At 42.0% G+C, this 9,665-nt stretch overlaps 1 long non-coding RNA gene across 1 annotated transcript; it reads left to right on the top strand.

Annotated features, from left to right (window-relative positions):
- The first annotated feature begins 209 nt into the window (after window positions 1-209).
- On the top strand, window positions 210-4,322 carry LOC103792906 (uncharacterized). The gene is made up of 2 exons (XR_013535211.1): window positions 210-307; window positions 4,199-4,322. It is a non-coding gene; the product is annotated as an uncharacterized LOC103792906 (long non-coding RNA).
- The last annotated feature ends 5,343 nt before the right edge of the window (window positions 4,323-9,665 follow it).

Genomic DNA, 9,665 nt, shown 5'->3' with positions numbered 1-9,665 from the left:
CTCAGCTGAGTCCCTATGACTGTTCAATGTGGACTTTCCAGCGTCCTGTCCTCTTGCTATCCCAGCTCCATATTCCCCACGGCATTAACTAAGGCTTCTGCTGAGGCTGCACTGCAGTTTGACTTTTCCCTTCCACAGATGCGATACTGACGGCACTTTGCAATAGACTTCCTGACTGCAGCTCTCCATCTTGGAGTCTGATTCCTGGGGACCTGGTTCACAACAGCCCACCACAGGCTCTGAAGTCAGACAGAACTGGGTTTCAATCTTATCCCAAACACCAGCTAGATATGTAACCCTAGAGATGGTAAGTCCATTGTATACCTTGTATGCCTCGGGTTTTTAATATATAAAAATGCAATAATAATAGTACAGTAAGTCCTCACTGAATGTTGATAGTTTCTTAGAAACTCCAATTTTAAGTGAAATAATGTATAATGAAACCATTTTTCCCTCATAATCATAATGGAAAGGACATTACTTGAGGACATGCTGCACATCATTTTACTTAAAGTCAAAGTTTCCAAGAACTCATCAACAAAGTTAAGTGAGAACTTACTGTATACACTTCTTGCAGTTACTGAGGATGAAATCACACATGTAAAGCACAGTGCACATGCTAGATGCTCAAAACAGGTGCCAGCATGTTAGTAGTAGTATTACATTAAACCTATAATCTTAGCAGAGTAATTGGGAGAGCCAGGACAGAAGACATGGAGAGATTTTGCTAAAATTCATTCTCTCTTTTCCCCTCCTTGCGTGCATTTCCAGTGCCCTCACGCCCGGCTAAAGCAGAAATAGATCTGTTGTGTTAACTTGTTTCCAGAAGATGGCACTAGCAGATAATGCTACAGTCCAGTCCCTTTCAGGAACAATTTTCTTTTCTTTTCTTTTTATTTATTGAGCTGGAGTCTCTGTCACCCAGGCTGGAGTACAATGGTGCAATCTTGGCTCACTGCAACCTCTGTCTCCCAGGCTCAAGCGATTCTCCTACCTCAGCCTCCCAAGTAGTTGGGATTACAGGCATGTGCCACCACGCCTGGCTCATTCCTGTATTTTTAGTAGAGAGAAGGTCTCACCATGTTGGCCAGGCTGGTCTTGAACTCTTGGCCTCAAGTGATCCACCCACCTCGGCCTCCCAAAGTGCTGGGATTACAGGTGTGGGCCACCATGCCTGGCCAGGAACAATTTTCACTATTCACAGATTACATATCAGCTTCACATGTGTTATCTTATTTGATTCTCTTTCACCAACTATTTACCAAATGCTGATTATTCTATCATTTATTCTCTTATTCCTTTGCAACAAATGCTTACTGAGCACTTACTCTAGCCAAAGAGCATCTTTAAATGCATTCTCAAACATGATGACTAAGAAACAGAAAAGGAGATAGAATTCTAAACCCCTGCTGGAGAGCTGGACTTTCCAGAGATGAGTAAAACTACCTCTAGCCACTGATTTCTTTCTGGTTCTGGATTGATGTCAACTCATGCTCTGGAAGGAGGCTACTTTAAAAAGCAGACGAAGCTTAATTCAAGTGAAACTAAGTCAGAAAGAAAATGACTCCCCTGTAGGAGCAGCTGGGGTACATCTCAGAGACTGTCCATAGTAATTCCCAAGGGCTATTGATCTGAGAGCAGAGCATTTGGTCCCTGGACTGGTGAAAATTGTTGAGCAGGGAAAGATGAACAAAATCCATAAAGGGAATGGAGAAAAGATGTTGAAGGGCTCCAGTGGAGGGAAGGTTAGCTGGACTGCATTCCGGAGCTCCAGACAGAGGGGACTCTGCAGGTCCTTGAACTTTGCAAGCAGGCCTGCAAGCAAACCTGGAAACCATGAGACCAGGGCCTGGCAATCTATTTCTATGGTGGGGATAGAGGGGCTCCCCCTCAGCCTTCTCACACTCACTCCAGAACTGTGACAGGGTGAGCTTATCTGAAGATCACCTCAGCAGTGCAGTTTTACGGGTGTCAAGAAAGGCTGCTTCTATGGGTGAAATATCCTTTAACAATCAGTCTCTGTCTGGTACCCCAAATGGCACTGGTAGTGTCCTTTTTTTCTTTTTTCTTTCTTTCTTTTTTTTTTTTTTTTTTTTGAGACAGTCTCATTCTCTCACCCAGGTTGGAGTACAGTGGCATGATCTCAGCTCACTGCAACCTCTGCCTCCTGGGTTCAAACACTTCTCCAGCATCAGCCTCTTGCGTAGTTGGGACCACAGGTTTGTGCCACCATGCCAGGCTAAGTTTTCTATTTTTTGTAGAGACGAGGTTTCACCATGTTGGCCAGGCTGGTCTCCAACTCCTGACCTCAAATGATCTGCCCATCTCGGCTTCCCAAAGTGCTGGGATTACAGGCATGAGCCACTGTGCATGGCCCATTAGTGTTCTTTAATATGAATATTGCAGGAGTTAAGAACAGGATTTCTTTATAGAAATGTATAATTATACTGGTTTGGAGAAAAGTCTACAAATGTACACATCAGTTGTTAATAGAGGTTATCATGAGTTAGAAATCGTGGAATGAGTAAGGGAGATTAATGGAGTTTGGAAAAGGAAGAGGAAAAGGATAGGTAAGAAAAAAAATCACGGGATTTCCAACTTACTGGAATCCCCTCCCACATGGTGGGAGCTCCCTCTGGGATTTCCCCTCCAGAATCCCCTTCCACACTTTTTGTGGAAGCCTTTCTCTTCTTCTCCTTTCTTTCTCTTTTCTCTACCTAAATAAAATCACCTTTCTGCAACAACAAAAACAAAAAGTCACATTTAAAAAGTGTTCTCTTGACTAAAAGAATATGTATTATTTGTTTTGATTTACGAAAATGGTTATTTCTATTGCCCATACACATTAAGACAGGCATGAAAGATGCCCATTAAAATGTTAACAGAAGTTAATCATATGCTCATGAGATTTCAAAGACTGTTACTTTCTTCCTTATAACTTTATATATTTAAATTTTTATAGGAAGCATTTAAATCAGGAAAGTGGAAAAAAACAAAATTAAGAACATTATTGCAAGCCAAATGAGAAAAACAGTAACACAGCTGAGCCATTCAAATTCTAATTTGTCTCTTCCATGATTGCGTGACTCTAAAGGAATGACTTATCTGATCCTCAGTTTCTTCCTCTTTAATTTTTAATTTATTTTATGAGAATGTGTATTAGTCAAGGTTCTCTAGTGGGACAGAACTAACAGGATAGATGTATATATGTAAGGGAGTTTATTATGAAATATTGACTCACATGGGTTTTGTTGAAAGCGTATAGAGTAGATTATAGAGTCACAGGGAAACTAAACTCAGAGGTTGAGAAGCCAGGCATGGTATCTACATTTGCATCAACAGAATTGGCCTAGGGACACTGCTGGCTTTCTGGCTCCAGACACCCAGTGCTGCCCATAACCGCACTGGATTGTTGTCTCTGAAATTTGATCTTACTCTCCCACCACACCTGCCAGAGAACAGTCTCCATATGAGTTTGAAAATTGAAGTCCATGGCAGATGCACCTGATGGTGACTTAGGCAACACCTAAGTCACACACTGATATCTGCCATGCAAGGGGGACATGGCATTTTCTGCCTCTGCAGAATTGAACTCTGGGTTCCAAGGAGTTTAATGAAATAGGTAATTCCCTTACACACAGGAAGTAGGTTCAGATGCATCCAGCTAGTAACCAAAGGCTTACTAGCTGGATAGCTGGATACTCACGGTAAAATTCTTGAAATCTCAGTACCCAAGTTTCCCTGTCTGCAAAATGGAAATTATATTAGTAACTTCTTCAAAATATTATTCACAGGATTAAAAGAATTAATACATGTAAAATTCTTACAATGATATCATCCGTATAATGGTTTAATGAATGCTAGATCTGATTTTTCAGTTATATGAACCTTTTGGCTTAAACTATTTGAGATTTGGTACTTTTTTTTTTCTACTCGCAACTTACAGTTCTAACTAATATGAGGACTACTGATAGACAGGATTGTTGTAAAGCTGGAGTGAGAAAATCTATGTAAAGTTCTTGGTACATGGTGATATGGTTTGGCTGTGTCCCCACCCACATCTCATCTTGAATTGTAGCTCCCATCATTCCCATGTGTCATGGGAGGCACCTGGTGGGAAGTAATTGAATCATGGGAGCTGGTTTTTTTCCATGCTGTTCTCATGATATAAGTCTCATGATATCTAATGGTTTTATAGGGGAGTTCTTCTGCACATGCCCTCTTGCCTGCTGCCATATAAGACGTGACTTTGCTGCTCCTCATTTACCTTCTGCCATGATTGTGAACTGTTAGTCAATTAAAGCTCTTTTCTTTATAAATTATTCAGACTCAGGTATGTCTTCATTAATAGTGTGAGAACAGACTGATATACATGGGAAGCTCTCAGTAAATAATATTAATATCTACTTATTACTGGTATTAATACTGTTACTACTAATTAATGGTTTTTAAGATCTTCTCTTTGTAACTGCTAAGACCAAGGTTTTGTAAGAGGTACCTGAAAGGGCAATCTAGGGAGGGGTTTTGAGTATTTGGAGTTTACAAGAGGTATCAGGACACCAAAGAGAAAGAAGACTGAGGAAGGAAATGGACTTACAGGTGAACTCAGAAAATAGTTGTTGAATGGATGATGAAGAAGATAAAAGAATAAAAGATAAAAGAGTCTCCTCCTTCTAGTAGCAAGAGTTATATTCATTGCGAGGGACCTACTCTGAGCCACATACAGCGCTGGCTCTTGGAGCTACAGAGATAATACGAAGGACTGTATTTATTTACTTTTTTTTGAGACAGGATCTGGCTCTGTTGCCCAGGCTGAATGCAGTGGAGCGATCATGGTTCACTATAACCTCAACCTTCCTTATTCAAGCAATCCTCCCACCTCACCCTCTCAAGTAGCCAGGACCACAGATGGGTGCCACACCCAGCTAATTTTTTTTTAATTTGTTTGTTTGGTAGAGATGAGGTCTCACTATGTTTCCCAGGATGGTGTCAAACTCCTGGGCTGAAGCGATCTTTCACCTCAGCCTTTCTTTTTTCTTTGAGACAGAGTCTTGGTCTGTTGCCCAGGCTGGAGTGCAGTGGCACAATCTCAACTCACTGCAGCCTCTGCCGTCTGGGTTCAAGAAATTCTCCTGTTTCAGCCTCCTGAGGAGTTGGGAATACAGGCACATGCCACCACGCCTGGCTAATTTTTGCATTTTTAGTAGAGACAGAGTGTCAACGTATTTCAGGCTGGTCTCAAACTCCTGACCTCAGGTGATCCACCCACCTCAGCCTCCCAAAGTGCTGGAATTACAGGAGTGAGCCACTGCAACTGGCCTCCACCTCAGCGTTTCTAAGTGCTGAGATTGTAAGTGTGAGCCACTACATTTGGCCTGTATCTGTTTTTAAGAAGTTTTCAGCCTGGTGCAAGGGTGGAAAGCCCAGGTACCTATAGGTTCTAGTCTGGTAACATAAACAGGGAAGTGGGCCAGGTGTGAGACCAGGAACATGAGTAAAAGCAATACTTCACTTTCTTACCATAAGAAGGAACAGTATTGCAACAATGATGACAAATGGCTCCTGACATGAGGCTTTAATGTCAGCAAGAAAGTAGAGCATGGTGGGGACTATGAAGAAATGGAAAAGGCATGCCCTATCCAAAAGGGACCGCTGCTATGAGAGCTGGACGTGTGTTGCTGGATTTCCAGTTTGTTAAGAGAAGCCGGAAATCTGGATTTTTATGTGAAATCTAGTTTCTGGAGATGAATGCAAACAGCTCAAAAACACCATGTGGCCCCAAATGGAGCAGGCCAAAAAATGCAGGATTCTGTTTGAATGCCATACCTGAGCCTGAGGGTCCAGTATATGATCTGCTGTCCACTGGGAGAGACAGATGGGTGTAGGGGCAATTTAGATGCAGTTTGATAAGTACAAAGACAGAAAGATGTGATGTGATGCACAGAAGAAGAGCTAGAGGGTCTTTGAGGAGGAGGCCCAGAGGAGGACTCAGGTAGGTCAAGAACAGTGTCTGAGTTGGCACTGGGGTCCAGCGGTACAGTCAGAGGCAACAGCACAGGGGAATGCAGTGGGTCTGGAACCCAGTGGGCTGGCAAAGCTCAGATGCAGGTGAGGAACGGGAGCTGAGCTGGGGAGGTGGGCAGGGCCACATGGAGCATAGCCTTGACTGAACTGTCAGTCTGTTCATAAAATCTGTGATTTTCCTGGTTGTAATTTCTGCTCCTTTTGATAGAAAACAAGAGGTTGTTTCTGTGCCCCCAAAACAAACACTTTCTGTAATTAAAAGAAGCTCTTTCAGCTATTGAAGTTGGCAACAGCCCTCCCACCTCCCTCCATTCCTCCCCCTCACTCCCCCTCATCTGTGTCACATTCTCAGCCCTGTGATATTCAAGAAAATAAATACTTTTGACCTTTGTCAGAACACCTTGGACCTGCCAGAATAGAAAAAAACAACTTGCACAGGAGGAAATGTTTCTATTCTTCCCAAATCACTCCCTTTTCTCCATGTCCAAAGCCAAATGTAGTCAATGATTCAGAGATGGCAGAGGAGGCCAGCAGGGCCCTGCGCTTGGTATCAGGAGCCAGTGCAAGCCCTGGTCTTGAAGACTGATTCCTTGTGTGACTGTGGATAAGACTGAGCCCCACGTGCTCGATGGTCAGGAAAGCAGTAGGTCCAATGGTCTCCAAGAATCTGAGGTCTCTGCTCTTCCATCAGCACTTAGATCTAGTCCTGACATCAGTTTGGGCCTCGTCCCTGTAGCCCGTACCTGTAGCCACGTGCCAGCTACTGTGCCAAGCTCTAGCCATACATAATTTCACTTAATCCTCACACAAATTCAGCAAGTGGAGAGTATCAACCCACCTTATAGAAAAGAAAGCTGAAGCTCAGGGAAGTTAAGCAATGACAATTTTTTTGAGGTGGAATCTTGCTCTGTCACCCAGGCTGGAGTGCAATGGCGGGATCTTGGCTCACTGCAACCTCTGCCTCCCGGGTTTAAGCAATTCTCCTGCCTCAGCCTCCAGAGTAGCTGGGATTTCAGATGCCACACCCAGCTAATTTTGGTATTTTTAGTAGAGATGGGGTTTCACAATGTTGGTTAGGCTCAAAATCCTGACCTCAGGTGACTGTGCCCGGCAATTTTCCCATATGAAAGCTTTTATGTATGACCTCAGAGACTACACTATTTGAGGTCGGGTGTGGTGGCTCATGCCTGTAATCCCAGCACTTTGGAAGGCAGAGGCAGGTGGATCACCTGAATTCAGGAGTTTGAGACCAGCCTGACAAACATGGCGAAATTCCGTTTCTATTAAAAATACAAAATTACCTGGGCACATTCTTGTAATCCCAGCTACTTGGGAGGCTGAGGCAGGAGAATCGCTTGAACCTGGGAGATGGAGGTTGCAGTGAGCCAAGGTTGCTCTACTGCATTCCAGCTTGGACAACAGAGTAAGACTCTGTGTCAAAAAAAAAAAAAAGACCATATTATTTTTCAACTTCAGTACCACTCCCTGGAGCCTATCTCTTTGAATCATTTTGATTTTCTCCTTAAATATAAACAAGAGTGCCATGGTCTGAATATTTATATCTCCTTAAAATTCATATGTTGAAATCCTAGCCTCCAAGGTGTTGGTATGAGAAGGTGGCTTTATAAAAGAGGCCTGAGTGAGACCTCTTGACCTTTCACCATGTAAAGACAGTAAGAAGGTGCTGTCTATGAATCCGAAAGAGACTCTCACCAGACACTGAATCTGCGTCTTGATCTTAGACTGCTCAGCCTCCAGAACAGTGAGAAATAAATTTCTATTGTTTAGAAGCCACCCAGTTTATGATATTTTGTTATAGCTGCCCGTCTTAGTCCATTGGTGTTGCTGTAAAAGAATACTCGAGGCTGGGTTTATTTTGGCTCATAGTTTTTCAGGCTGGGTTTATTTTGGCTTATGGTGTCAGTATCTGTGTCTGGTGAGGTCTTCAGACTGCTTCTACTCATGGAGGAAGGCAAAGAGGAACTGGTGTGTACAGAGATCACATGGAGAGATATGAACCGAGAGAGAGGGGGAGGGTCACAAGCTCTTTTTAACAACCAGGGAACTAATAGAGCAAGATAACACCAAGCCATTCATGAGAGATCCTACCCAAAACCCAAACAACTTCTATTAGCACCCCCTCCAACACTGGTTTACTATATTTCAACCTGAGATTTGGAGGAGTCAAGCAAACCATGTCCAAACTATAGCACAGCTGAGATTACAGGCATGAGCCACCAAGCCCAGCCAATGTACTTTAATATGAATGATTTATTTTGTAATCCTATGTATACAATTTTATTCATTTAAAAAATATTTTGCTGAGAAGGCATCCTTGAGCTCCACCAGACTGCAAAGGGTTTATGGCATAAGAAGAGTTAAGAACATCTATAATAATGCAGAGTCTGTTCTTCCTTTTCTGTTATTTTTTAATTAAAAAATTTTTTTTTGGTAGAAATGAAGTCTCGTTCTATTGCCCAGTCTGGTCAAGAACTCCTGAGCTTTTTAATTCAGTCCCTGTTCCTTGGTCCCAGGGCTTAGGTTCCCCCTGTGGTTGTACGTTTGGTTCATCTGGGCATGTTTAGGTTATGTGACCTTCAACCTGGGAATCCATGGTAACAGAAAACAATTCACAACTTCATTGCATAAAAGTTAAGCCACATCCCTCTAGTGCCGCTACAGGAATATCTACCTTAGTGTAGTTAAAAGGATTAAGAGATATGATGCAAATAAAGTGCTTAGAACAGTGCTGGCATATAAATACTCAACAAATATTAGCTAATATTCATTCCAAGCTTCAAAGGAGGCTGGAAATAAAAAGTTTCAGCAGATGTTAACAGGAACAGGGAATTTTTCCTAACAGCACATTTATTAATAATAATTGGAAGAGGCTGAGCACAGTGGCTCACACCTGTAATCCCAGCACTTTGGGAGGCCAACGCAGGCGGATCACCAGGTTGAAGGTTGCGGTGAGCTGAGATCACACCATTGCACTCCAGTCTGGGCAACAGAGTGAGATTTCCTCTAAAAAAAAAAAAAATTATAATAATTGGAAGAGTAAAAATGCTAGATAGCTGACTTTTTTTCCTTGGTTTCTTTCACCAACTTTTCTATTTCCAAATAGTCCTTATTTTTAATGAAATTATTCTGAGAGTAAGTGGTCTGTTTCTTTTCTCTGTCCTTACCTGGCCATGTTGGGCCCCCTCATTCCACTTATTCCTTCCCCCTTCTTTTTCCTTCTTTTCTCCCCACTCCTTCCTATCTCCTTCTTCCATATTTTTTGTGTCAAGTTTCTTCAGATATAATGTACATGAAGTAAAATTCATCCTTTTAAATAAACAGTTTTATGAGTTTTGATTAACATATGCAGTTTTGATAAACACATCTGCTCCACAATAAAGATATAGAACAGCCTCTATCACCCCAAAAGGTTCCCAACTCTTTTTTCTCCACTTTTAAGAATTTCTTTTTATCACTAGTTTTCAATAACTGATTTTACATGCATTGGCGTACTTTTCTTTATGTTTTTTTCCACTTGGAAATCTTTCAGGTTCTTGGATCTGTGTTTATACTTTTCATCAAAATTGGAAAAATTTTAGCCATTATTTCTTAAAATATTTTTGTGGTCTCTTCCCTTTCTC

The sequence above is a fragment of the Callithrix jacchus genome, chromosome 5 (assembly GCF_049354715.1).
Source record: "Callithrix jacchus isolate 240 chromosome 5, calJac240_pri, whole genome shotgun sequence".
Classification (NCBI taxonomy): Eukaryota; Metazoa; Chordata; class Mammalia; order Primates; family Cebidae; genus Callithrix; species Callithrix jacchus.
This window is presented reverse-complemented; position numbering and strand designations above follow the sequence as displayed.